The 27,851-nt window shown below is 39.2% G+C and overlaps 1 long non-coding RNA gene across 2 annotated transcripts; it reads right to left on the reverse strand.

The window, feature by feature from the left end:
- LOC112408590 (uncharacterized) lies at positions 1 to 27,637 on the reverse strand. 2 transcript variants are annotated; one of them, XR_003004972.1, is made up of 5 exons: positions 27,419 to 27,637; positions 26,504 to 26,657; positions 18,848 to 18,932; positions 5,406 to 5,494; positions 1 to 1,648 (listed from the first exon to the last, which is right to left on the reverse strand). It is a non-coding gene; the product is annotated as an uncharacterized LOC112408590 (long non-coding RNA). The 2 variants fall into 2 exon arrangements; XR_003004973.1 differs by lacking the exon at positions 5,406 to 5,494.
- Positions 27,638 to 27,851: the final 214 nt, after the last annotated feature.

Consider the following 27,851-nt stretch of genomic DNA (forward strand, 5'->3'; position numbering starts at 1 on the left):
AACCATTAGCGGTTTGAGGGGCAGAAATGTAGGTGGTGCTAAAGCATGACACGTGGGATGTATTTGACATTCGAGCAGCTCTCACCGCTGCCTGTCAATTGCTTCCCCTGAAATATCACTTACGCCCATGTGGGCACCCTAGACACAGGGGGATAGTCTCAGGAAATGGCGCTTCCATGATCCAACGATAGTGTTGGAACTTGGAAGCAGAACCTTAAACAAGTGATCATTAGAAGTCTCTTTCAACTTTGGAAATTTTTTTAAAAATGGATACCATTTTCACAGAAAACAAATATGATATCCAAGCCAGTCCCAGCACTTTGAGATGTCCAGATTAGTCAGAAGTCCATAAAATACACACATTTGTGTGCCAGAGAGAGAATGAGATTACATGTGCATATATTAAGCTTGATTATAAATGAAATAGTTGTATGTTTGTACATTGTATAGATCCACATATAGACATACATAAACATTCCATTAACAATTAAGCCAAATATTAAAAAAATTAACTCCAAACCAAGTTAATGGTCAGTAAGAAAGAAGAACAAAATATAGCCAATCCTCTGTAATTCGTGTTAAAAATGTTAAGACACGGATATGGATACTTTTTATCAAATTCAGATTTTGCTTTGAAATGCAGGATGTGATGATTTTGTACCATATTTATTTGTGCTAAAACTTTCCACTCTAGACAGAGAGCAGCTAACTTGGGAGCTACAAGAAGTAGCCTGAGAGTGAGTCAAACAATATTATTTACCAGGTGCATGGAATTTTAGGAGCTTGAAAATCACGACATCCCCACTTTCTCGATGAGAAAACTGAGACTCAAAGCATAGGGGTCACAGCTAGAATTCTAGTCTGAACTATTCTAAAACCTAAATTACCTAAAACTATCATGTATCTTTTATTTATTTTTATTTAACAAGCTCTTAACTTAGCATTACCATGTACCTGGCACTTCTGTAAATGGTTATATACCTATTAATTCATTTAATCAGATCCCCTAAAGACCTAACAAGTAGGTACTGATGTTAGCCTCATTGCACTGATGAGGAAACTTTAGGCTAGAGAGCTTAATTTACCGAAGTTTCGATAGCCAGAATGTGGTGGAGGAGGGTAGGGTGAATCCAGGCTTTGTGTGGCCTGAAGCTTATACAATTTGGGGGACTCTCTTTATAAAAAAATAATACAAAATTGGGTATGAATAGGAAGAAAAATCATAACAAATTATTGGAGATTTGGGGCCTTTCTGATGAGACACCAAAGTGAATGTACTAGAAACATTTCCTGATCACACCTGTCTCCCGCCCCAACTAAAACATTCTGTAGCTTCCTGTGAGTGCTGAGTGCAGGTAGCTTTCCATATGGTACTGCTAATCTTATTAAGAGCCCTGTAAGGCTGGTCACTGAGGCAGGGAGAATGAAATGACTTGAAGACCTTCTTCAGGAAGCCTAGATGGTTCCAAATCCTGCCCTTTCTGTGAAGCTCTTGCCAACATCTCTCCTAGGAGCTGGCTTTTATAGGACTGAGAATTCCTCCTCCTCTTTCAGGTGATTCCATTGCTTCCTCTAAATGACTGTGCACATCCTTCTTCAATATCTCCTGCTGCTAACACGGAACACTGTTATCCACAAAGAGGGAGTGCTGTTAATAGAAAAATAAGAAGATCTTAGATTTTTGAGCATTCTACTCAAAACCCACTAAAGACTCTAGTGCATTCTGACTTATATAAGGGTTACTGGTTTATAAGATGTGCTGTTAGCAATAGTTTAAAAATGAGTATATCCTTTGATAAAGGAGGCAAGACTATACAATGGAGAAAAGACAGCCACTTTAATAAGTGGTGCTGGGAAAACTGGACAGCTACATGTAAAAGAATGACATTAGAACCCTTCCAAACACCATACACAAAAATAAACTCAAAATGGATTAAAGACCTAAATGTAAGGCCAGACACTATAAAACTCTTAGAAGAAAACATAGGCAGAACACTCCATAATATAAATCACAGCAAGATCCTTTTTGACCCACCTCCTAGAGAAATGGAAATAAAAGCAAAAATAAACAAATGGGACCTAATGAAACTTCAAAGCTTTTGCACAGCAAAGGAAACCATAAACAAGATGAAAAGACAACCCTCAGAATGGGGGAAAAAATTTGCAAATGAAGCAACTGACAAAGGATTAATCTCCAAAATATATAAGCAGCTCATGCAGCTCAATATGAAAAAATAATAATAATAACCCAATAAAAAATGGGCAGAAGACCTAAATAGACATTTCTCCAAAGAAGATATACAGATCGCCAACAAACACATGAAAGAATGCTCAACATCACTAATCATTAGAGAAATGCAAATCAAAACTACAATGAGGTATCACCTCACACCGGTCAGAATGACCATCATCAAAAAATCTACCAACAATAAATGCTGGAGAGGGTGTGGATAAAAGGGAACCCTCTTGCACTGTTGGTGGGAATGTAAATTGATACAGCCACTATGGAGAACAGTATGGAGGTTCCTCAAAAAACTAAAAATAGAACTACCATACAACCCAGCAATCCCACTACTGGGCATATACCCTGAGAAAACCAAAAATTTTTTGTAGTGAGGTGGATGGACCTAGAGACTGTCATACAGAGTGAAATAAGTCAGAAAGAGAAAAACAAATACTGTATGCTAACACATATATATGGAATCTTAAAAAAAAAAAGTTTCTGAAGAACCTAGGGGCAGGGCAGGAGTAAAGACGCACACACAGAGAATGGACTTGAGGACACAGGGAGGGGGAAGGGTAAGCTGGGACGAAGTGAGAGAGTGGCATGGACATATATACACTACCAAATGTAAAATAGACAGCTAGTGGGAAGCAGCCGCATAGCACAGGGAGATCAGCTCGGTGCTTTGTGACCACCTAGAGGGGTGGGATACAGAGGGTGGGAGGGGGATGCAAGAGGGAGGAGATATGGGGATATATGTATAGCTGATTCACTTTGTTTTATAGCAGAAACTAACACGCCATTGTAAAGCAATTATACTCCAATAAAGATGTTAAAAAAATAAAAACTAAAAGAGTGTATCCGTATTATATCATATCTTATATATTAGTATTCATTCTAGCAAACGATTGCTTTGTATTTTTTCTTGTCAGGTGCTAGGATCAGATATCTCTACGTTCAAGATAGAAATGGAAAGGCTCACAACACAACCCAGAGAGGATATCTGAGTCAAGAGTTCAAAAGTCAGACAATAGACTAAACTTACCACATTTATAATAGATGTGCCAATCACCAAGGCAAGCCTTTTACTGGCATAAAAGGGCAGAATCCTGCTATCCCCTACTTTACTGCTTACTCTGACCAATGGAATCAGTCTGGTCTCTTTTTGTTGTATCTGTTTCCTGCCAGCCTCACCACTTGTCCATAGGAATCACTTTATATGGCTCCATAGAATGCTACACCCAGGACTAGCACTGCCAAAGAAGCAGCCAATTCCCACAACCCAGGCCCAGCAAGTGGCCCTGCCGAGGCTATGGAGAGTGGATTCACGGGAATTCCAAAGAGGTCCTCCCAGCTTGGTCTCTAGAGCTGAACTCCCTTTGAATAAGGTAGATTCACCAACCTTTCCTTCCTGGACCATGCAATCTTCTCATAGGTCCCATGTCTCTAGGGAATACATGACCATTCACAGAAAGTACTAATTACAAGGAGGCCTGACCTTGACCTCCTATGGGAGAGGCATCAAGAGTTCGCCTAAGGATAAAGATCCATCCCTTTAAGACAGCAACTGAGTCCAAAGACTAAAGTGTGAAAAGAACAACGGGTCCAAAGATGAGCACATCAACACTTTCATTGCCAACAGCAATTGGTTGCATCTAAAAATAGTTCTGTTTTTAAGGAGAACTGTTCCAAATGACTCTTTAAAAAAAGAATAAGCCCACATTACCAAATTTTACACATTCCTATCTCCTAGGAAGAAATTTCTACACTTAAAAATTAAATAAGTAAAACATTCTGACCCCTTAGTTTATGCCCAAGACAAATTCCTTGACTCCACACATTCACAAATTTGCTAACCACGCAGCTGTGGTTAGTCATATGGTTCCTTGGTTAGGTAACTATGGTTTTGTTCTGATCCTTTAAAAAAATACATTTTTAGCATATCTTCCATTTTTTAAAATATATTTTCTCATTCTTGCCATTCAAATCATTTGAAATGCTTCCCTAAAGATCTATATCAATAGTGTTGAAAGAAATGAATGCTTGGGAACAGGAACAAACAATGGAATAGACTTCCGGCTCTAAATATTCTATGAGTCTATGCTTCATTTAAAAAATTTAACCCCAGATCTGCCAGTAGAGCATGGATAGGTGTTGAATAATCCCAGATCCCAAAGTCTGTATTAGAATTCAGGTAATTGGTCTTTTTATCATCCTCAGCAGTCTACAATATTATCCTTGATTATTTGTGACACTTTTACTTACCCTTCTAAGTATCACTTGTTTCCATAGCAGACAAACCCAAATACCTCTCAACCAAACTACATTTTTTGCACTATACAGCCCATGTGCAGAAATTCAGTTTGTTTATATTCTGATTTTCTCAAATGTAGATTTGTAATTAAGTGTATTTGTTGCCCTTAGAATAGTGTAAATATTTTGCCTGCAAAACTCAGCATAAACATTCATCCATCTTTTTGAGGCTCCAATTCACTTCTGTGCCTCTGAGGATGTAGTGGTGGGGTTGTTAATCAGCTCTAGACATTGAATTACTGTTCGGATGCCATGTTTCACCTTTGGACTTGTTCCTCACAAAGCTGGAAGCAGTGTCTTTAAAACTATGCGCAAATAACAGATTAGCAGCAGTAAAAGACTTTTCAGCAGCATCAATAAAACCTCGGCAGTATGCACGGGGAGCCAATGGTCAGAGAGACCCAGGAGGCCTTCCACACAGGATACGTATCTTGTTACAGAATTCCTCAATGCCTTTTTGCTGTCTCCCTAATGACCAGTTAAACGGGCTCCCTCGAGGATGCTTGAGTCAGCGCCAGCTTGAAAACTGCTGAGGAAACATCCTCTTTTACTGGAAATGATTTCCATCAAACTGCCATGTGCCATATTTAGACTCATGGCTTAGTAACACCCAGCCAAAGGGGCTAAGTTTGCAGGGCAGGAGGCCCTGCACTGTGAGAAAAGAACTTGCTTTCGTCTGGCCCAAGTGACCACAGGGCAGTGAGCTAGTGAGTCTGTGGTGGGCTGTAACCAGAGGCACAGAATCGTTTCTTTCTATCTGGAGAGACAGGCTTCCTTCCGCACAGGCAGCTGCTTCATCCCATCCTGCTTGTCCCACAAATCAGAGGTGTGAATAGGGAGGTGGTGATTCAAGTTTATGCACATCTACCTGCCAGTGGGACATCACAACCCAGCGATTCTGCTCACCGGAGCTCAGCGGGTGGATGGCGGGCAAATGTCTCTTCTCCCCCACCTAAACTTAAATCACAGAAAAATGATATTAAAATGTCTTGAGTCATAGAATATAATTCTGCTAAAAAGCTGAGTCACAAGATTATAGAACTTTAAGAAATGTAAGATGTTATGGAAAAACCTGAAATAACCTTTTGGGCACCCCAATATTTATACATAAACATACACGTATAACGACGTAAATGTTTAAGCAAAATTATGTAGACATGGGATTTTAAGTGCAATCATTTCCCCCACCCCAATTTTGTCTTTGCCTTCTCTCCTCTCCCCGTTCTCCCTACTCCCAATATATCACCCCAACTTCCCAGATTAATTTATATTAACAACATATCTTACATCTTTCCATGTTCCTCCTTATGCTTATATAATTGTACACAAACACACAGACATATATGCATATAGCTAGGTCATTTCTGTCACTGTTTGATGTCTACAAAAAGAATATTCTATTGTAAACACTTTTCTGCATTTTGCTTTTCTCTCAATAAGAAATCTGGGAAATCCCTCCAAGTCAATAGTCAATAGCTCTGATTCAGTCTCCAACAGTGTGTAGTATTCCAGGGTACGGAAGGTTCATCATTCTTTCAACCATTCCCCTCTGAAGGGGCAAAACTTCATGAAACTCTGTCCTGTATTTTTAAATATACGTTTCCACTGGAAAGCCGAACAAAGAATGCTTACCCAAGTCCTAAATATATCTTAACAAAGAAAAGTTCTCCCTTGAGCCCCAGTACAAGCTTATCTTCTATTCAGTGCACAAGGTAATGCTGTTTCAAAGTGTAGGTTTTGTTATTATTCAGGTACCGTAAGGGAACAAATCAGGAAATGACTGTAGGGAAAAGATAGTTTGTTACTCATAGTCCCCAAGAGGAGAGGGCATGCCATGCCATGCAGGGCCACATGCGGAAGCACCAGGGTTAGTCTGGAGAAAGAAGTGTAAGGGGAAAACTTGAGCAAAGAGCCTTTATTGTGGTTTTGCTGGGAAGGAATGGGCAAGATAGTGTAAGCAAGTTAAGCAGGTTTAGGATTAGCTAGTTTGAATAATTTCAGTGGGATCTGGGTTATAGGCACTGTCCCAAGTTGTCTGGTACTTGGACCTGGAGTGATTAGGGAAGGGTAATATTGGGCCACAGTATAAAAGCCCCAGAGCTCAAAAATGGAGGCGGTTGGGAGGTATGGGTTTTGGATCAGTTGGTTTGCAAATGAAAGTTTCACTCCCAGGCAAGTGGTTTGCCATCTCTAGGAATTAGCTAGTGCTGGAAAGGAGCAGTCCCACTCCAGCCAGTGAGACCCCAGAAGCCAAAGCATCAAGAATACAGAAAATAAGGGCTTCCCTCGTGGCGCAGTGGTTGAGAGTCCACCTGCCGGTGCAGGGGACATGGGTTCTTGCCCCGGTCTGGGAATATCCCACATGCCGTGGAGCGGCTGGGCCCGTGAGCCATGGCTGCTGAGCCTGTGCATCCGGAGCCTGTGCTCCACAATGGGAGAGGCCACAACAGTGAGAGGCCCGTGTACCGCAAAAAAAAAAAAAAAAATACAGAAAATAAGAAAACATAGTAAATGCAAATGCCCAGCACACTCAAGTAATATTTGGTAAATGACAGGCACATTAACCAAGAAAACACAGCACACTCTGCCTCCTGCCAAGGGACACAGCTCCACAGACTCAACCAAGTTGTTGCAAAGGGCCTTGGGCTCTGAGGGGTGCATAGGAGTTTGTTCCGGGGTAAGGTGGGAGAGGTACTTCTGGAGCTGTGGGGCTGGTAGCTAAGATGACAGCATCAAAGCCATGCAGAGCTAGCACTGTGGCAGGGAGAATGACCACAGCCACTCTTTGGTCTACACAGCCTGTGGTCCTGCCTAGTGATGCCCAGCTGTCCTCAATCCCCTGACTGCTTTGGGCAGTTGCTTCAGATCCTGGAGTGGCATCCAGAGTGTCATAAATTCCCTCTCCCAGGATTAAGAGGTCTGCCACCAGACAGCTCTTTGCCCAACTCTCTTCCACTGGAGAATCTCTCCTGCATTCTGTCTCCATCTTCCCTCACTTCCCCTGTTCATGGGAGGAAGGATGGAATTCTCCCTGCCATGCACAGGTAGGACCCCTTTAGACCTTTACTGGGACCTTTTGCTGGATATGTCTTATTCCCACACACACTGGAATACAATGACTATCATGTATAGTGATCACTGGTCATTTTTCCATGTGTTTCTGAAGAGGACATTACTTAGGGGTTTTTTTCATGTATAGAGGGATTCATAGGTGAAACATGGCAAAAGAACTAAGGTGTTTGGGTTTTTTCTTTTCTTCTCCATCAGCCTACTTCCTATATCCTCCCTTTCTACTGGCTGACCCTCAGGTGTTGCTGAGTTTGAGTTAACTGAGGAAGCAAAAACTGTGCTAATGACCAGCCAGGCCAGTTCAGTTCAGGTATATCAAGAATGTACTGTGTGTCTCTTCTGCACTAGGATTGGAGACTAAAATAAACAACATGGTCCCTTCCTTCCAAACACCTGTCCTCTAGTGAGAGAAGCAAAGCAGAACAAATGTTTTGAGTATGTACTGAGTGTTGTCAAGAACTGTGAAGGGTCTGAGATTTGATTCTGCTTGGAAGCTAACAAGTGAGTCTGCTACATTTCATGGATGCTGGCAGAAGACACGAGACTCCTGGGTCAGAGACAAGGGACTTAGTGACTCACAGCACAGCAAGCAGTATGAGTGTCGCATTCACTTCAGCTCTCTTTGTCCCTCAAACCCCACGGAGGTGAGGAGGAGGGATCCAGGTGGATGCTGCAAACAGAGTGAGTTTGTGTCACAGCTGAGGAATCTCAAGGTTAGGTAACCCAGACCTTTATAGAGGGCCACAAGCAAACCTGCCCAACCCTTTGCTCCATTGGGAGACACTATCTCTACCATGCGAGGATGGGAGCTATACAAATATCTTCAAAAAGATAGTCCATAGAAAATGGACAGTTAGTATTCTTCTCATAAGACACGCAGAAGCAGACACCTGTGGGGAATACTATCCCCAAGGGCACTTAAGACCAGCCAGGAATTGTCCTAAATGCATGATCTCATTGATCATCATAGCCACTCCAGTTGGCATCACCCTTCCCATCCTGCAGATTAAGAAACAGATGTGTGCCTCAACTTCCAGTTCACCAACACAAAACTAAAAGGTGACAAAAGAAATGGGATTCAGATCTGATGCCTTTGCTGTGTCCTTCTGATTACACCACACTGGTGTCAAGAGGCACCAGAGGTAGAAAAAGAAAATCTCATTCATGGCATATGACTGAGAGTTGGCAGCAAGCAGAAATCCAAGTTGGGATCCCAGAGAGCTGGAAGCCAGGCATGATGTTGAGGGGGGAAGATATTAAGACATCCTCCCTTCCACCACCCACCAGTGCCCCAGGACATTCTGGAAGATGCTGCTCTCACACATGAATAATTACGTTGCTTTCTGTTAAGATAATCCACCCTGTCATGACAATTTGGCAAGTGGATAGATTAACTATCAATCTTTTGAGTTCTTACCTCTTGCTGGACACTGTTCTAAGTGCTGGCAGTAAGTGACTGCCATGAAAAGAAAGAAATTCATCCTCAAGGAGCTTGCCCATCTTCTTGTGGGAGGAGCCAATCTGCTGTCCAAAAGGTGTACATTTTGCAGCTACACAGGTAGTTTTGCCAAAGACAGTGTAATATTTATCACTCACCTCCCCATTACCACCTACTAAAAAAATATCTCAATAAGGCCCTTGCTAGGTGTTCAGGTGTTATGCCCATCTACAGATAATGATGGAAGTCATGAAACAACTTTCAAATGGACTTAATGATCCAAATGTCACAGGCAATTGTTTTCCTCCATGAAGGCTCAGGCTAGTCAGAGAAACAAGATGACCAGAACATAACTATGATACTTACCTGACAGGTTAGAAAAATACCATGAAATTTGCAGATTGCAAACATAGGCAATTATGATGCTTAGCTTGTGTATCTCCATTCCAGAAATATTTATTTATGGTTCACCAAAGGCCAAGTTGATATTGCCTGCCCTTGTATCTTAGGCATTTTCCATTCACTGTCAGATCTTTAAAAAGCCAAGTAACTAAATGTTTTAACTTTGGGTTTCTGCTTTTAAACACTTTGCATGTTTTTAATATTTAATAGAATAATTAACAGCATTGATTCTGATACCTTCCTAAATCTCTAAATTTTTTCTCATCTATCTAATCTGGGTAACAATAGCTTGTTTAATGAATGTACAATTTTTGTTTCATGTTAAACTTAGTGCAATTAAATTAGACTAACCTAGCCTAACTTAAACTCAGCGCCATTAAATTAGACTAACCTAGCAATCACTTAAATCTCCCTCTCCTCTAACTCTTCCTCTTAAAAGAAAATTATGATTCTGCCCAAGGATGGCAAGTAGAGTGTGTGCCCAGCTTTCAACATTGTAAGGCAGAACTGCCATTTGGATGCCAGGGATATTCGGAGGCAGGGACATACTGACAGATCACCAATCCCATCACTCCTTTCCACCAAACAATTAAAATAAAATAAAAACTTTTTTTTTTAATTACCATGTATGTAAATTGAAGTGCCTCCTCCCATACCTGGCCTTCATCCTAACCTCAACCCCATAATCAACCCCCACCCCAAGTCCAAGAACACAATTTCAAGTTCTGCTTCAACCAGTGGACAAGACAGGGCGTTGCTATGGGTTGAATTGTATCCCCCCACCCAAAATTCACATGTTGAAGTCCTAACCCCCAGTACCTCAGAGTGTTACCTTATTTGAAAATAAGATTATTGCAGAGGTAATTAGTTAAGATAGGGTCGTTAGGGTAGTCCTCAATCCAATAAGACTGGTGTCTTTAAAAAATGGGAAAATTTGGATACAGACACATATAAGGATGAAATCTGTATAAACAATAAATGCTGGAGAGGATGTGGAGAAAAGGGAACCCTCTTGCGCCGTTGGTGGGAATGTAACTTGATACAGCCACTATGGAGAACAGTATGGAGTTTCCTTAAAAAAACTAAAAATAGAACTACCATACGACCCAGCAATCCCACTCCTGGGCATATATCTGGAGAAAGCCACAATTTGAAAGGATACATGCACCCCAATGTTCATTGCAGTACTATTTACAATAGCCAGGACATGGAATCAACCTAAATGTCCATCAGTGGAGGAATGGATAAAGAAGATGCTGTACATATATACAATGGAATAGTACTCAGTCATAAAAAAGAACAAAACAATGCCATTTGCAGCAACATGGATGGATCTAGTGATTGTCATTCTGAGTGAAGTAATTCAGACAGAGAAAGACAAATATCACATGATATCACTTATATGTGGAATGGTACAAATGAGCCTATTTACAAAACAGAAGTTGAGTCACAGATGTAGAAAACAAACTTGTGGTTACCAGGGGGGAAGCGGGAGACAGATAAATTGGGAGATTGAGGTTGACATATACACACTACTATATATAGAATAGATACTTAACATGAACCTACTGAATAGCGCAGGGAACTCTATTCAATACTCTATAATGACCTATATGGGAATAGAATCATAAAAAAAGGGGATATTTGTGTACGTATAACTGACTCACTTTGCTGTACACCTGAAACTAACACAACATTGTAAATCAACTATACTCCAATAAAATTTTTTTTAAAAAATGGAAGGCAGAGGGGCTTCCCTGGTGGCGCAGTGGTTGAGAGTCCGCCTGCCGATGCAGGGAACACGGGTTCGTGCCCCAGTCCAGGAAGATCCCACATGCCACGAAGCGGCTGGGCCCGTGAGCCATGGCCACTGAGCCTGCGCATCCGGAGCCTGTGCTCCACAGCGGGAAAGGCCACAACAGTGAGAGGCCCGCGTACCATCAAAAAAAAAAAATGAAGTCAAAGATCTAGGTGATGCTTCTACAAGCCAAAGATTGCCATCAAACAGCTAGAAGCTGGGAGAGAGGCACAGAGCAGATTCTCCCTCACAGCCTCAGAAGGAAAAAACCTGAGGCCACTTGTGTTCAAACTTCTGGTCACCATAACTGAGACAATCAATTTCTGTGGTTTAAGCAATGCTGTATGTGGTGTTTTGTTATGGTAGCCCGGGAAACTAACATAGGTGTCATCATACCTTACTCAGGGAAAGTGATGGGAAAATAAGGACTACTTATTTCCAGGGGCTGCTGCTGAGTCAATTCAGCATTTGTCAGATGCCTTCCTCACCTTCCTGATAACCTCTCCATGCAGGTTGGTTCCCACAAATTTGTGGGGCCCAGGGCAAGATTGGAGAGCTCCCTTGCTTACATCTAAATATCTACATCTTATAAATCAAATTAACAAACTGTTAAATAAAATGTTATCCTTATACCTTTATGATATCAAAATAAATGATTTTTATATGACTGTCAGCAGGATATAATAATTAATATTACTAGGCAACAATTAATATTATTAGTGTTCTGCTTGTGTGTCAGCATTCTTACCAGAGTAATAAAATTTAAATGTACATAATTAATTAAATATTATATATTTATTCCATAAAATTTAATCCTTTTTTACTTTCCTTTCAAATGTCTCTGTAATCAAAATTGTCACATAATTTGCATTGTGTTGACTATAAGCCAACTGAGTCAATATAGTTTTTTAATAATTTTAGTTTCAAAGAATGAAAGTGCTGAGAGTGGGCATCCTTGTCTTGATTCTAATTTTGTAGGAAATGCTATCAGCTTTTCACCATTGATTATGATGTTAGCCGTGGGCTTACCATATAAGGCTTTTAGTGTGTTGAGGTAAGTTACCTCCATACCCATTTTCTGGAATTTTTATCATAATTGGATGTTGAATTTTGTTAAAAACTTTCCCTGCATCTATGAAGATGATTGTATGATTTTTATTCTTCAATTTGCTAATATGGTGTATCACATTGATTGCTTTGAAGATATTGAAACATCCTTGAATCCCTGGGATAAATCTCACTTGATCATGGTGTATGAACCTGTTAATGTATTGTCGAATTTGGTTTGCTAATATTTTGTTGAGGATATTTGAGTCTATGTTAATCAGTGATATTGGCCTATAATTTTCTTTTTTTGTGATATTTGCCTGGTTTGGGTATAAGGGAAATGCTGGTCTTGTAGAGTAAGTTCAGAAGCATTCCTTCCTTTGCAATTTTTGGACTAGTTTGAGAAGGACAGGTATTAACTATTCTCTAAATGTTTGGTAGAAATCACCCATGAAGCCATCTGTTTCTGAGCTTTTGTTTGTTGGAAGTTTTTGTATTACTGATTCAATTTCATTACTGGTAACTGGTCTGTTCATACTTTCTATTTCTTTCTGATTCAGTCTTGGAAAATTGTATATTTCTAGGAATTTGTCCATTTCTTATAGGTTGTCCATTTGATTGGCATATAATTGTTCATAATAATATCTTATGATCCTTTGTATTTCTGTGGTGTTTGTTGTAACTTCTTTTTCGTTTCTGATTTTATTGATTTGGGCCCTTTCTCTTTTTTCTTGATGAGTCTGGCTAAAGTTTTACAATTTTGTTTATCTTTTCAAAGAACCAGCTCTTAGTTTCATTGATCTTTTCTACTGTTTCTTTAGTCTCTATTTCACTTATTTCTGTTCTGATCTTTATCATTTCTTTCCTTCTACTAACTTTGGGCTTTGTTTGTCCTTTTTTTCTAGTTTCTTTAGCTGTAAAGTTTATTAGAGAATTTTCATGTTTCTAAGGTAGGTGTGTGTCACTATAAACTTCCCCCTTAAAACTGCTTTTCCTGCATCCCATAGATTTCAGTTCATTGTGTTTTCATTTGTCTTCAGGTATTTTTGATTTCTTTTATTTCTTCAGTGACCCATTGGTTGTTTAGTACCACATTGGTTAGCCTCCATGTGTTTTGGGATTTTTTGCAGTTTTTTTTCCTTGTTAATTTCTAGTCTAATAGCATTGTGGTCAGAAAAGATGCTTCATCTCATTTCAATTTTCTTAAGGTGAAATTTCAAATTTCTTAAATTTACTAAGTCTTGTTTTGTGGCCTAGCATGGGATCTGTTCTGAAGAATTATTAACGTGTACTTGAAAAAAATGTGTATTCTGTTGCTTCTGGATGGAATGTTCTATATATACTTATTAAGTCCATTTGGTATAATGTGTCATTTAAGGCTAGGGTTTCCCTACCGATTTTCTGTCTGGATGATCTGTCCATTGATGTAAGTGGGGTGTTAAAGTCCCCTACTATTATGTTACTCTCAATTTCTACCTTTATGTCTGTTAATATTTGCTTTACGTATTTAGGTGCTCCTATGTGTGTTCATATATGTGTGTGTGTGTGTGTGTGTGTGTGTGTGTATATATGCTATCCTTATATCCTCTTCTTGGATTGATCCCTTCATCATTATGTAATGTCCATCTGTGTCTTATTACAGTCTTAGTTTTAAAGTCTATTTTGTGTGATATAAGTATTGTTACTACAACTTACTTTTGATTTCTATTTGCATGGAATATTTTTTCCATCCCCTAACTTTCAGTCTGAGTGTGTCTTTGGATCTGAGTGAGTCTCTTGTAGGCAGCATACATATGAGTCTTTTTTTTTATCCATTTAGCTACTCTCTATATATCTTTCTTTTTAAATAGCTGATAAGAATTTTACTTTTACTTTTCTAGGGAATATTAATATTTAATTGAGCAGAACATTATTATACAAAACGAACTAACAATTATGTATGATAACATTATTTTTGCACTTCTGCTTATTTAATTTGCATTTTTAGCCACAGTTTTTAGAAAGTTGGTTTTTTGTTTGTTTAACATCTTTTTTATTGGAGTATAATTGCTTTACAATGGTGTGTTAATTTCTGCTTTACAACAAAGTGAATCAGTTATACATATACGTATGTTCCCATATCTCTTCCCTCTTGCATCTCCCTCCCTCCCACCCTCCCTATCCCACCCCTCTAGGTGATCACAAACTACTGAGCTGATCTCCCTGTGCTACGTGCTGCTTCCCACTAGCTATCTATTCTATATAACTTTTGATTGGAGCACTTAGTCCATTTATATTTAAAGTAATTATTGATAGGTATGTACTTATTGCCATTTTGTTTATTGTTTTGTGGTTGTTTTGTAGTTCTTTTTACTTCCTTTCTTCTTTTGTTCTCTTCCTTTGTTATTTGATGACTGTCTTTAATGTTATATTTAGATTCATTTCTCTTTTTTGTATGTGTATTCAACATAGTATTGGAAGTCCTAGCCACAGCAAACAGACAAGAAAAAGAAATAAAAGGAATCTAAATTGGACAGAGAAAAGTAAAACTATCACTGTTTGCAGATGACATGATATTATAAATAGAAAATCCTAAAGACACCACCAAAAACTACTAGAGCTCATCAATGAATTCAGCAAATTTGTAGGATACAAAATTAATATTCATAAATTTGTTTCATTTTTACACATTTATAGTGAACTATCAGAAAGAGAAATTAAGAAAACAATACTATTTACCATCACATAAAAAAAGAATAAAATACCTGAGAATAAATCTAACTAAGGAGGTAAAAGGCCTGTACTTGGAAAACTATTAAGACACTGATAAAAGAAATTGAAGATGACATAAACAGATGGGAAGATACTATGCTCCTGGATTGGAAGAATTAATATTGTGAAAATGACAATGCTACCCAAGGCAACCTACACATTCAAGGCAATTCCTATCAAAATACCAGTGATATTTTCCACAGAACTGAACAAATAATTCACACAGAAGACCCTGAGTAGCCAAAACAATCTTGAGAAGGAAGAACAAACCTGGAGGTATCACACGCCCTGATTTCAAGCTTTACTACAAACCTTCAGTCATCAAAACAATAAGGTCTTGGCACAAAAACAGACACATAGATCGATGGAACAGAATAGAGATCCCAGAAAGGAGCCCACACTTATATGGGAAATTAATCTATGACAAAGGGGACAAGAATATACAATGGGGAAAAGATAGCCTCTTCAACAAATGGTGTTGAGAAAACTGGACAGCTACATGCAAAAGAATCAAACAGGACTACTCTCTCACACCATATACAAAAATAAACTCAAAATGAATTAAAGACTTAAATGTAAGATCTGAAACCATAAAACTTCTCTAAGAAAACATAGGCTATATGCTCTTTGACCTTGGTCTTTGTAAAAAAGTTTTTGGATCTGTCTCTTTAAGCAAGGGAAGCAAAAGCAAAAACAAACACATGGGACTACATCAAACTAAAAAGCTTTGCACAGTGAAGGAAGCTATCAACAAATCAGAAAGTCCACTTACTGAATGGGAGAAGATATTTATAAGTGATATATCCAATAAGTTGTTAATATCCAAAATATACAAAGAACTCATATAAATCAACATCATAAAAACCAAACAACCGATTAAAAAATGGGCAGAGGATCTAAATAGACACTTTTCCATAGAAGACATACACATGGCCAACAGGCACATGAAAAGATGCTCAACATCACTAATCATCAGGGAAATGCAAGTCAAAACCACAATGAGATAACACCTCACACCTGTCAGAATGGCCATCATCAAAAAGACTACAAATAACAAGTGTTGTCAAAGATGTGGAGAGAAGGGAAGACCTGTACATTGTTGGTGGGAATGTATAATAAATTGGTGCAGCCACTAAGGAAAACAGTATGGAGATTCCTCGAAAAAATTAAAAATAGAAGTACCGTGTGATCCAGCAACACCTCTCCTGGGTATTTATCAAAAGAAAATGAAAGCATTGGCAAGGACATCTTGTGACATTAGAACATCTGCTGTAGTGACTAACACTCTTCAGGTCCCAGGGAAACACTTCTCCACCTCTCATCTCCTTGTGTGATAACTGAGTCCAAATGCCATGAAGGAGTGTGGGTTTATTACTGGCAAATAAAAATATAGGGCACCCAGTTAAATTTGAATTTCAGGTAAGCAACAAATATTTTTTAGTATAAATATGTCTGCAATACACTGTAATTTATGTTAACCTTATGCTGGAGATGGACACAGCTTTGGAGACACCCCTGGACAATGAATAAATTAATGAACTTGTTCATCCTTAAAGACAGAGGTGCTCAAGACAGAGGTGCTGATCTGGTCTTTAAGGCAGGTTCTCTTTCTGCCACCACAGGGAACAATTGTTATGCACACACTTCTTGCCAACTCTCTGCGAGATAACTCCATTCTTCTTTCTTTTATTATTTCATTCATAAATATCTATTGCATGCACACCAGGAGCCAAGCACACCTCCAGGCACAAGAGAGGTGAGGAAGTAGAAGACTACAAAAATGAGTAAGAGAGGAACCTCACACTCTGTTGCCTACAGACTATCAGGAGAGACAAGGCACATCTTTAATAGCAAGAGCATGAACAAAAGATCTTGCCTGTGAAGGTCAGGAGTAATTTCAAAAAGAAGCAGCCTTTAAGTCACCTTACATGCAGACTGGCTTAACAGACAAAGAGAGAAGCAAACAAAGGAGGTTGAATGTCCCACGTGAAGACATACCAGGAAAGAGTGTCACGAGGCAAAACTCATATGTCTTAGAGGTAAAATTTGATAAATCCTAATGTAAGTTACTATTTTTTTCTTATGTAATAGAAAAGTTGGTCATTTTTCCTTTGGAAAAATTGACCGTAATTATCCTGTAAAGAAACTCATGGATACTAGTCAAGGAGCAGGTCAGTCCCTTTCACAGAGTGAGAGTTCAGGCAGCTATACTTTTCTAGCATCAGTTAATGCGTGAGACCTATTCCTCAGCCCTTCCAGTTAGGGATGCCCTGCAGAGCTCTCTCCACCATGCCGCAGATGGCATACCGTGGTTCTGGCTGTTAAGCTGGAAATGCAAACCACCTTTTTGTGGTTCAAATAATCTCCAGGAGATAGTTTCCTGGAAGTTTTAAGTCCTATTTCTCATATCACCTCCATCTAAATTGATGATATCTATGACCTTTTCATCTAATTACACTAGTATTTTGTACCTATTTTTATTAAATGGTTCCATTACATACCCATTATGTGATAGCTGCTTTCTGTTAATAACTTAATGAGCCCACTCTGCTATTTCTCTTTCTTTTCACAATTAGATCAACATACTTAAATACTGAATTTGTCATGTTATCTAAGATTGTCACAGAAACCCTTATTTGACAAGTGATTTTTACTAACACCTAAATAGAAGAGATAGACAACTAAAACTCTACCAAAATCACGTGTACCCCACTTAGAGAAGTACCTAGATTGGGTCACAGGACAAGGAAAAAGTGGAGAGGACTGAAAAGCAGGAGGTAAAGAGATGACATTGCAAAGGAGAAATCGAGGAATGCAAAAAAAATAGATGACAAGTGGGAAAATGATGGGAAGAGCCTGAAGAATTCCCCAATATGTCACCAGTCGTTACAAGATGCACTGTGTAGCCACCATGGGCAGTACAAATCAGCCCTCTACCCCACTTTCGAATCAGAAAAATTCACAGTGTAAGGCAATATCCTCCTAATATGTTGTGAAAATTCTACTGGGTCCTAGTTAAAGGTAGAAATTAAATAAACGAAAAGACATTTATGAGAACACCATTAGGAAGACCTGCACTTCTTTACTATGGAGGCTTATCAGTGAATTGTCTATTATTATGACTCGCATATTAACATTGCATGGATTTCCACTTGCTCCTACCCCACAGTATTTGCTATATTTGAGTTCTAAACCACTATTTTTATTTTGTTTTCTCCTGTCCGATATTTGGCGTGCATCTAGTCTATTGGGAACATTTGCTATGTTTGCGATAATTATTCAGAAGTTATAAAACGGGATTATATAGCAGCATGTAGCTGTTACATGTGATTAGAAATTACTAAATGCAAGGCAGGGAATTCAACTAGAAAAGTTAACTCATTGTGTTAGCTAGTATCACGAAGAGAGCCTGACTTTAGGGAAGACTTTTTTACTGAGGGCAGTAAGCCAGTAATGATATGCCTAAACCATATTAATAGCAATTGCACTGCTAATTTCATTAGCATTTGCATTATCATTATGTATTACTTACTACAGTGAGGCCACCAAAGACTAATATCCAAATCTGACAGCACCAATTCCCCAGATGCATTTTGTGGTCGTTGAATGATTATCATTCAACAGTTTGCTGCTTTGACAAATACAAAGCAACACAGGCTCCCCAGCCTTGACAGGACCGATCGCACAGACATCATTTAAACTAAGCTAAAAATGCCTTCAAACACTTTAAAAAGAGAAGATGCTGCATGAAAAAATGAAGGAATAGATGAGAAAACACCAAGCACAGACGGTTACAAAGTTCTACCTTGACTCCAGGTGGAAGGTTTTTGCTCAAATTCAAATTCCTTCAAGTGGAGTGACATTCTCAGGGCTTTCTCTGATGATCTGTGCTACTGAAAAAAAAGTCAGTGGTCAACTAAGCGCAGGAAACACTGATCTAAAAAGAAACGTGGATCCTACTGCAGACCTTCTCAGAGCTTTTAACATGTTATTGCCAGTTGTGATCTTATGAGAGGAGGATAGAATTGGCAGAGTTTCCTAAAATTTGCTTGACCATCTAATCTTTCTTCTCACTGCCTATCTCCTAGAATTATTAATCCCAGGAACACATTTTTGAAGAAGCTGAATTAGCAGAATATAACTTTAACCAGAATAGTGAGCATTTCATAAAAGTAAATACCAACTCATGCAATAAAAACTTCTGTTGTATTTAAGAGAAATCCATTGTCATTAGAGGCTCCATAATTTCCATATAAACCTCTAGTCTACATTGTGAGCAGAATCTAATATCATTGCCAAGATCTCTGCAAATTATTCTCCTGGATACTCTGCCCCTGAGCCCCAGGTTCTACGGAACTAGGAATCTATGGATCATCTCTTCTCCAGTGCACAGTGTCTCCTTCCAGCCCACATTAACCCAAATAAGGAATGCCAATCCTTTCCTAGATTTCCACCAAAACCAAACAAAAAAAACCCTCTCACAAGGTCTGTTTTTTATTTTTTGTAGGCTTTGCTAAATCCTGGGGAGGCATTTGGAACTTATACTGCAGCAATGTAGTTGCAGACAACTCAAAATTGAGTAAGGGTGAGCTTCGACGGCGAGAGAGAGTCATGGACATATACACACTAACAAACGTAGTAAGGTAGATGGCTAGTGGGAAGCAGCCGCATAGCACAGGGATATTAGCTCGGTGCTTTGTGACAGCCTGGAGGGGTGGGATAGGGAGAGTGGGAGGGAGGGAGATGCAAGAGGGAAGAGATATGGGAACATATGTATATGTATAACTGATTCACTTTGTTATGAAGCAGAAACTAACACACCATTGTAAAGCAATTATACTCCAATAAAGATGTTTAAAAAAAATTGAGTAGTAGACACATCTTTGCTTTCTTTTTTAAAAGCTTTATTGAGATGTAATTCACATACCATATAACTCACCTGTTTGAAGTATGACTGAATGGTTTTTAATAGATTTACAATGTTGAGACACACCTCCGCTTAACTTCCGCAATTAGTTCACCAAGGTGGTGGCCCTCCCACTCCTCTACCTTCTCTTTTTCTCTCCAACCCTCAAATTCAATTTCTTTCTTTTGCAATTCTTTGGTGTTCTTGCCTGCAGCCAATCCCTTTTAATCCCATCCCTCAACTCCAGATAGCACAGTAGGGTAACTTTCTAAATAAAGATACAGCAGCACTAGTTACAATAGCCAAGACATGGAAGCAATCCAAGTGTCCATCGACAGAGGAATGGATAAAGATGTGAGATATATATATATGCAATGGAATTCTATTTAGCCATAAAAAAAAACAGAAACAGACTCACAGATATAGAAAACAAACTTGTGGTTACCAAAGGGGAAAGCGGGGGTGGGAGAGGGATAAATTAGGAGTTTGAGATTAACAGACACACACTACTATATATAAAATAGATAACAAGAACCTACTGTACAGCACAGGTAACTATACTCAATGTCTTGTAATAACTTATAATGGAAAAGAATCTGAAGGTGAATACATATATATACATATATGTATACATATATATATATTTATAAATATATAAAACTGGATCACTTTGCTGTACACCCAAAACTAACACAACATTGTAAATCAACTATACTTCAATTACAATATTTTTTTAAAAAGATGGATCTCTTCCTGAGTGTCAGATGTCAGAATTTAAAATCTTGAAATAGATAAATAAAAACTTTATTGCATGAGGCCAATTTTCATCTCCCCTACAGAAGTCTCATGATGAATTCTATCGGATCGCTTCTGGAAAAGCTGTGGCTCCTCCTTTAATATAGTATCATCCTACATGAAAACAGTTATAGCTGTTTCTCACTTCCCTCAATCCATCTCCTTCACCTAGTTATGTCCCTCAGACAAACTTGCAGTAAAACCAACACAGAGAGCTGAGTTCAGACTCCCTCATGACATCACCATCGCCTCTACCCGAACAAGCCGAGAAAATGCTATTATTCAGTCACAGGCAAACAATTCAATAGAGCAAGTGAGTACACAGTGTCTCTGGCTGAGGGCCTGGCCTCCAACAAAAATGGCCCAGACTTTCTTAAGCAAAGAAGAGAGGGAGGGAAAGTAAATGGAGGAGAAATGGTAGTGGGTTTAAGAGCGCTGCACCATAGGTTTCTGACCGGCCATGTCAGATGTGGGCTGAGGATGAGAGGAGATCTCAAACTCCGTAAAAAGCAATGGGGGCTGCAGAAAGCACAGGAAGACCATGACCCACCCCGTCCTTAGGGTATTTCCACCCTGGTGAAGGGTAAACAGCTCAGTTGCCGGATTATGAGTTTGTTGTGCAGGGCACACCTAGAATTTTCTTTCCAGAAAGGGAGGCTCTACCAATTTTTTTAACCATTGGGTAATTATTGCAATAAAAGCTCTACACATTTGCACTTGACCCATGTGTTCCCTGTATTCGTTCATTCCCTGTGTGTTCTGTCCAGGCTATACAAAGACACGTCTTCTTCACTCTACCTTGAAGCATTTGGTTTAAGGAATTTCAACTTTCTGTTGTGTTTCATCATAATTCCTTATACTTCATATCTTCAATAAATCTTTCTTCAACACTTAGATCGAAGAGCTCAATGCTATGTACATGCAGCCAACTGACATCAAGAGGATGCAAAGGATGGTGTGAGGGACTTCCTGGTCAGTCCATCTGGTACATCACTGCCTCACATCTCAGCAAGTGATGATCAGGTGAATAATTACAACTTTATTTGAGAACCAAAGCCAACAAAGACAGGGAACTTGGAAAGGTGTCTGTGTCTAGTGGTCCCCAATCTCCATCTGCTCTCCCCACAGTAATACCATATTTAGATGGGCAGGTGCTGGTCCAGAGCTATAGATCATCTCTAGACTATATTTCCTTCTATGCAGCTAGGGGGGCTATTCACAAATAAGCCTTTAGATATGCAAATTTGTTACTGAGCTGTTGCTACCTGGGGCAAAGAGGCTTTTTTTTTTTTTAATTGAATCTGTTGAGAACTGATGCTTTTGTAAAATACAATACAAATTAACTATAAAATGAGCCAGGCATCTGGATCTCCTGGCAATGTCACATTGCTGTTAAAACTTTCCAAGTACTTGACTCTCAATTTCTGTGCTTATCTCAGCGCAGACTGTCCAATAGGATGTGAGAGGAAGGTATGTACACGACCTGCAGGTCATGCTTTGAAAGGGAAGGGGCGTGGTCTCCCTTGCTCCTGCATGGTCCCCTTCTTATTGGCTGGCCCGTGAACTACCTGGGACCACACAGACATAACCAGTGTGTTAGGAGGACAGAGAAACAAGGCAGAGGAAGTCTGGGCTCCACTGACTTCACTGAGCAAATTGCCTCACCAGCTTGAACTTTTACACTTCTCTGGTTCAGGAGACATTGGTCACAATGGCAAACCTATACCTTATCAACATATGGACTCAAGGCCAGATTGCTAGTTGGAACATCTCTATACATATGGATGTCTGAGTATATAAACAAGTATTAAAAGTCCTCTCAGCAGTGTTCTGTAGTTTTCAATGTAGAGATTTTGCAAGTATTTTGTTACATTTAAAAGTGTTTTATGTTTTTATGCTATTATAAAAGGAGTTGGTTTAAAAAAATACATCAAAGTCACAATAAGATCCTACTGTATAGCACAGGGAATTACATTCAATATCTTGTAATAACCTATAATAGACAAGAATCTGAAAAAGAATAGATCTATATGTGTGTATATATATATGTATAACTGAATCACTTTGCTGTACATCTGAAACTAACACATTATAAATCAACTATACTTCAATAAACAAATAATAATAATAACTTGGAAAAAATACATCAGAGTCCAACTGACTCTATGTCTAAATATTTGGGTAACACACCTTGAAATTCTTATTGGTTTGGTCCCTTAGTAAAAACAGAGCCAGAAATTTACCTCCTTTCCCTCCATGTGGGGACAGGCTATTGTCTCCCTTGAGCTCTGACAGCCTCTGCGCAAAGATACACCTTGGTCATAAAAAACAATATATGATTATATGTATCCTAAAAATATCATTCAGCAATGAAATAGTTTGCTATGGAGCATATGGTTTTTTCCCTGGGGGTTGAAGGAATTTGATAATGCTTTTGTATTAAATTTTGAAGCAAGTTGACGGAAAGCAGTCCATCTGCAAATGTTCCACACATAATGCACATTGACCACGGACAGGATTTAAAAAGGTGTTGGATTAGGATGCAAAAAACAATAAAGTCAGTTTAAAAGCACTTTACCCGTATTCCTGAATAATGAGCTATTAAAAGAACTGCCTTTAAAAAGACCTTTATTGAGTTGATAATTTAATAATCTTATTAATTTAGAACCGATTGCTATTTATCGCAATGTGTGTGTGTGTGTGTGTGTGTGTGTGTGTGTGTGTGTTTAAAGGTATCTCATTTATTTTAAGCCTTGAGTAGAGCTTTCTGAACTGTCCAGGTTGGAGCTACTGAAAGTGAGTTTTGTGACCAGTGTGGTCCAGGAATTGTTTGTAATCCATCTGTACTAAGAACAGAGACTGGGAGTCAAGTACTTAGAGACATTTATAGCAACATGACATCGCTGTGAGATCCAAATACAAGTTCCACTTTCTAACAACTAATTTTTCTTGTAGAGTATTGATACAAAAGCACCAGTTCTGAACAGACTTGACATTTTAAAAAAATGGCCTTTCACCACAGATAGCAATTGGTCTAGTAACCAATCTGTGGATACGAAGGCCCATTTTCACATTAGGCCTCGGCTTCACATATGCCTTAACTCACACACAGCCAACATAAAAACTTCTTAAGGACAGAGGCACAGAAGTGAGCACCTACAGTAAAAACAAAACAAAAACTTATCATTCATATATTCTTGCCACTTGGCAACAGAGCAAGACTGTTATAACTGATATTGATTATTATCAGTGGACAAATTTGCAAAGCATAGTTTTATGAGTATAAAAATTACAAAATAATTTACTTTATAAGAGAGACCAATTTGTATTCGTGTGTGTGTCTCAATCATAGAAACAGTAATGGTCCCCATGTCTTCTGGACTTTGTCTTCAATTCTAAAACCATTTCTTAGAATTTGCTCCAGGTGTTGGTAGCTACACCTCTGGAAAGAGTCTTTGGTTGATACCAAACGCATTTGACTTATTTCTTTGGAAAGCTTTATTTTGTCCCTGGAGAAATGCAGCCTGGTTAAATGTCTGAACAAATTGTTATTATTATTTTACTGAGCAATAAACTAAAGAGTGATTGAGTTACCAGTGACTCGCAGATATTGTTAAGCCTGGAATCACATGGTTGAATGACCAGAACTTGGGTGATTCAAATGATCCAGAAGACAAATGAGCCAGGAGCGAGAACGTCTCACACCAGTGCAAACGCAATTAATGTCAACAAAATCCCATTAAATTTATCGGTTGCCTGGCTTCTGAAAATGGTGGAACCAACCCCTTTCCTGTGCCTGCAGGGCAAATTCATTAGATGGAAAACAGCATCTTGTTAACCATGGAGTTCAGCCAGGTAAACATGGGGGGGCAGTGCCAAGTCCTTGAGACACTTACAGAGGGTCAACCTAGAAGGAGGGACCACAGAGAGGAGTTGCTGGACTTCCTTTATGACGCACAGTAGGTTCTTCCTAAACAGTGTCTTCTTAGAGTCACCTTACAAGATGGAAAGAATATATCTGATTGTCATTCAGTTCATAAAAGAATGATTATATATGGCGGGGGGACAGAGACAGAAAGATTGAGATTTTGCCTACAAGTTCATCAAAGACTCCCACTTTTTTGTTTTTTGTCTTAGTATTTGTCTTAGTTTTTTCTCTTAGTAAGAATGGTTCATTTGTGCTGACTCAACTTCAACTATATTCACATCAGATGCTCTTATGCCCACAATTGGCAACTCTGTGGAACAAAACAGAACTCGCTGGCCCCAAAAGTCATCAAACCTACAATTTTGACTTCTGTTCTATGTGCTCACACCAACTGGATGAACATTGCTAAACTCATCCAACTCTAAACGCTCTTAAACGATCCATCACTGTGCTATTTGGCAATGGGATGGCGCCGCTTCTGAGATAACTCATGCCGCAAAACTCAACAACACTCCCCTTGTTCAAAGTAGAGATGATGAACAGTGAAAGGGCCATGTCACAAAGGGCTTTTGTGTGAACAGACTTACCACCCTGGGGTGAGAGAAGTGTAGCCTGGAGAATGGTTTGGCTGGATAAGGCAAAAAAAAAAAAAAAAAAGCCAAACAATCAAAAAGCATGGATTTTCAAAGAGATCATTTTCCCAGCCATGTCTGATTCTGAATTCAAACCCTTAGATTTCATGGTGTTCTATCAAAAATCTACTGAAATCAATCCAAAACAGAAAAATATTGAGGTGAAATGTTACCAGCATCAGAAAAAATGTCAAAAATACTTTTCTTATAGAGCAAATGTTCTTTGTTGGTTAAGTGGCTAATGCAAGATGTAGCACATTATGGCAGTGGGAAATTTAAAAATTATTACTCATTCATTGAGTCAAAGCTTATGTGTCTGGCATTGCTCAAGGCTCATGGGATAGTATTTCTTTGTGCTTTTGCTTAATTTTTTTTTTCCATTTTTAATAGTGATTAGTGCATGAAGAAAATCTGGGAGGTAATGAGACAGAATTCCAGAAGCGAATGGCAGAGTAATCCATTTAAGAGAGGGGAATCCCGTGAAATCTAAGAAATTTGAGCTACCATAACTCCCAGTGTCCTTTAATTTTTGTATTTTTACTTAGCTCACGGGAGAAATCAAAATTCATAAATGATGGCTGATCATGGATCTTTAGGGATAACAAAAGTTGACATGTGATTAACATTCTGAAGAAAACTAGATTCTGGTTATTCTTAACATGCCATGACAAGGCCCTTCCAGAATGCAGAGCAGAGGCCATTGAGGAACAGGGGGAAAAGTGGGATGAGGTCGAAAACATCAATAGAGCCAAGAAGCAGCAAGCATAGGGCAAGGGGGAAGGAGGGACAGAGAATATACCTCATGGCCTCCTAGAAGAAGTTCTGAAATGTAATGAAGGAAGTAGAGGGAATATCTGTACATTAAACTGCCTGGAGCCTTCCCCATATTCTCCTAGACTCCTGAGCCTTTCTTTCATAGCATTTTTTCTTTGCTGATTTCGATGTTACCCAAAAAAATTTGTAGAGTTTCACTGCTGATTTTTTCTCCAGACCATTTGCTCATTCTTGCCCTGGGCACCCTAATCCATAACTATTGTCAGCTGAGACAAAACTAGCTGCTTCACGATTTACCGACTCATGCAGTCTCCACAACATCGATCCCAGCAGAAATGTAGATCAGCTTTTCCAGGGAGAGCCTCCCTCCTGAAGAAATGACCCTAGGCCAGTGTCCACCACAGAGAGAAATCCCGAAGAACTCACCTGGGTGTGCAGGCAGGAGTTGGGAGGGTCACAGGGTCTCACAGTCCATGTGACACACCATAGGCAGGAGCTCATAACTTGCTGCTCCCAGCAGTAAGACAGTGATGTGTCAGCTCTTTTCCTCTCTCCTTGCCAACTAGAATTCATTTGGATCCTAGAAAGTGGAGGAGACCAGAAATCAGTTTCCCTTATTACCCACTATCATATACCGCTATTTTGGCAGAACTGGGCCCTGCAGCTGTGTGGAGGGCAAAGTCTATTTCAGTCCTGCCATCAGAATATCCAGCAGCCAATGGACAGGGGGGTTCGGTGTAAACTGGGGGAGGGAGAGGGAGCGGGTTGGAGGGGTATATGCAAAAGCTACAGGCACTGAAGGGGTCAGAGATCTGCTAAATAAAGTGAACCTTTTCTTCCACGATTTGTTTCTCCTTGGATCACCATTGGCAATGCCCCCCAGATAAGAGGGAGCCCAGCTGGGGCCACTCTGCAAATTCATGAGGCAGGGGAAACACACAAGCTGGGCATATGCATGATTATTACAGGAAGAGGAAAACACTGGAACTATTTAGCATCTCATGGTTGGACAGGGCTATTGCTGAGACAGTGGTGGGGAAGAGACAAATGGGGTGGGGAAAATTCTCTAATCTTAATAAAATCTGTTTGCCTCTTCCAGTAAGTAAAATATTGAGTGATTACGTGTCTGACCCTTTAATATCATCAGTGGAACGAGAGAGATCTAAAGGAAAATATTTAGAAAAACAGAGTCTATATTTTGCCTTGCCTGTGTTATGTCTTAATAGGTTCTCTCATTAGCAATAAGCCAATTCTATATAAACAATGCTTTCTCAGCAGGCAACAGCAAGTTAATAAGGTACCCTCAACACTCCTTAGAGCTCCCAGGCTTTAAGAACCTACCTAAAGAGATATTGTGGCTTTCCTGGTACTCGGCACACATTTCAGTGGGGAATAAATGGGTGTGTGCGAGGCAGTAAAGAGCAACTTCCCTTAACAAGCTTACTCTTTTCTGCCACTGTCCACCAACATGGGGGAACGTGAGCAAAGCAATTATTCAGGCTTTACCTGCAAAAGGGGAAATATCATACAACCATCAGAATACATACTACAAAGGTTAAGTCATTTTTTCTTTCTAAATGACTTTTTTTTCTCAATTTGGGAAGATGTTTTTAGTCCTTATTTTAAACAGATGTAACTTCTGAGGTGGGCAGATAAGCCATCTGAGTTTTAAAACCATAAGTCATTATTAATTGACTTTAGTTATCAAATTAAGTTTCTTCAAAGATCTGCTGACTTACTAAACCCCAAATCGGACACAATTGCTTTCCTGCAC

The sequence above is a fragment of the Neophocaena asiaeorientalis genome, unplaced genomic scaffold (genome assembly GCF_003031525.2).
Source record: "Neophocaena asiaeorientalis asiaeorientalis breed wild unplaced genomic scaffold, Neophocaena_asiaeorientalis_V1.1 scaffold45, whole genome shotgun sequence".
NCBI classification, from domain to species: Eukaryota; Metazoa; Chordata; class Mammalia; order Artiodactyla; family Phocoenidae; genus Neophocaena; species Neophocaena asiaeorientalis.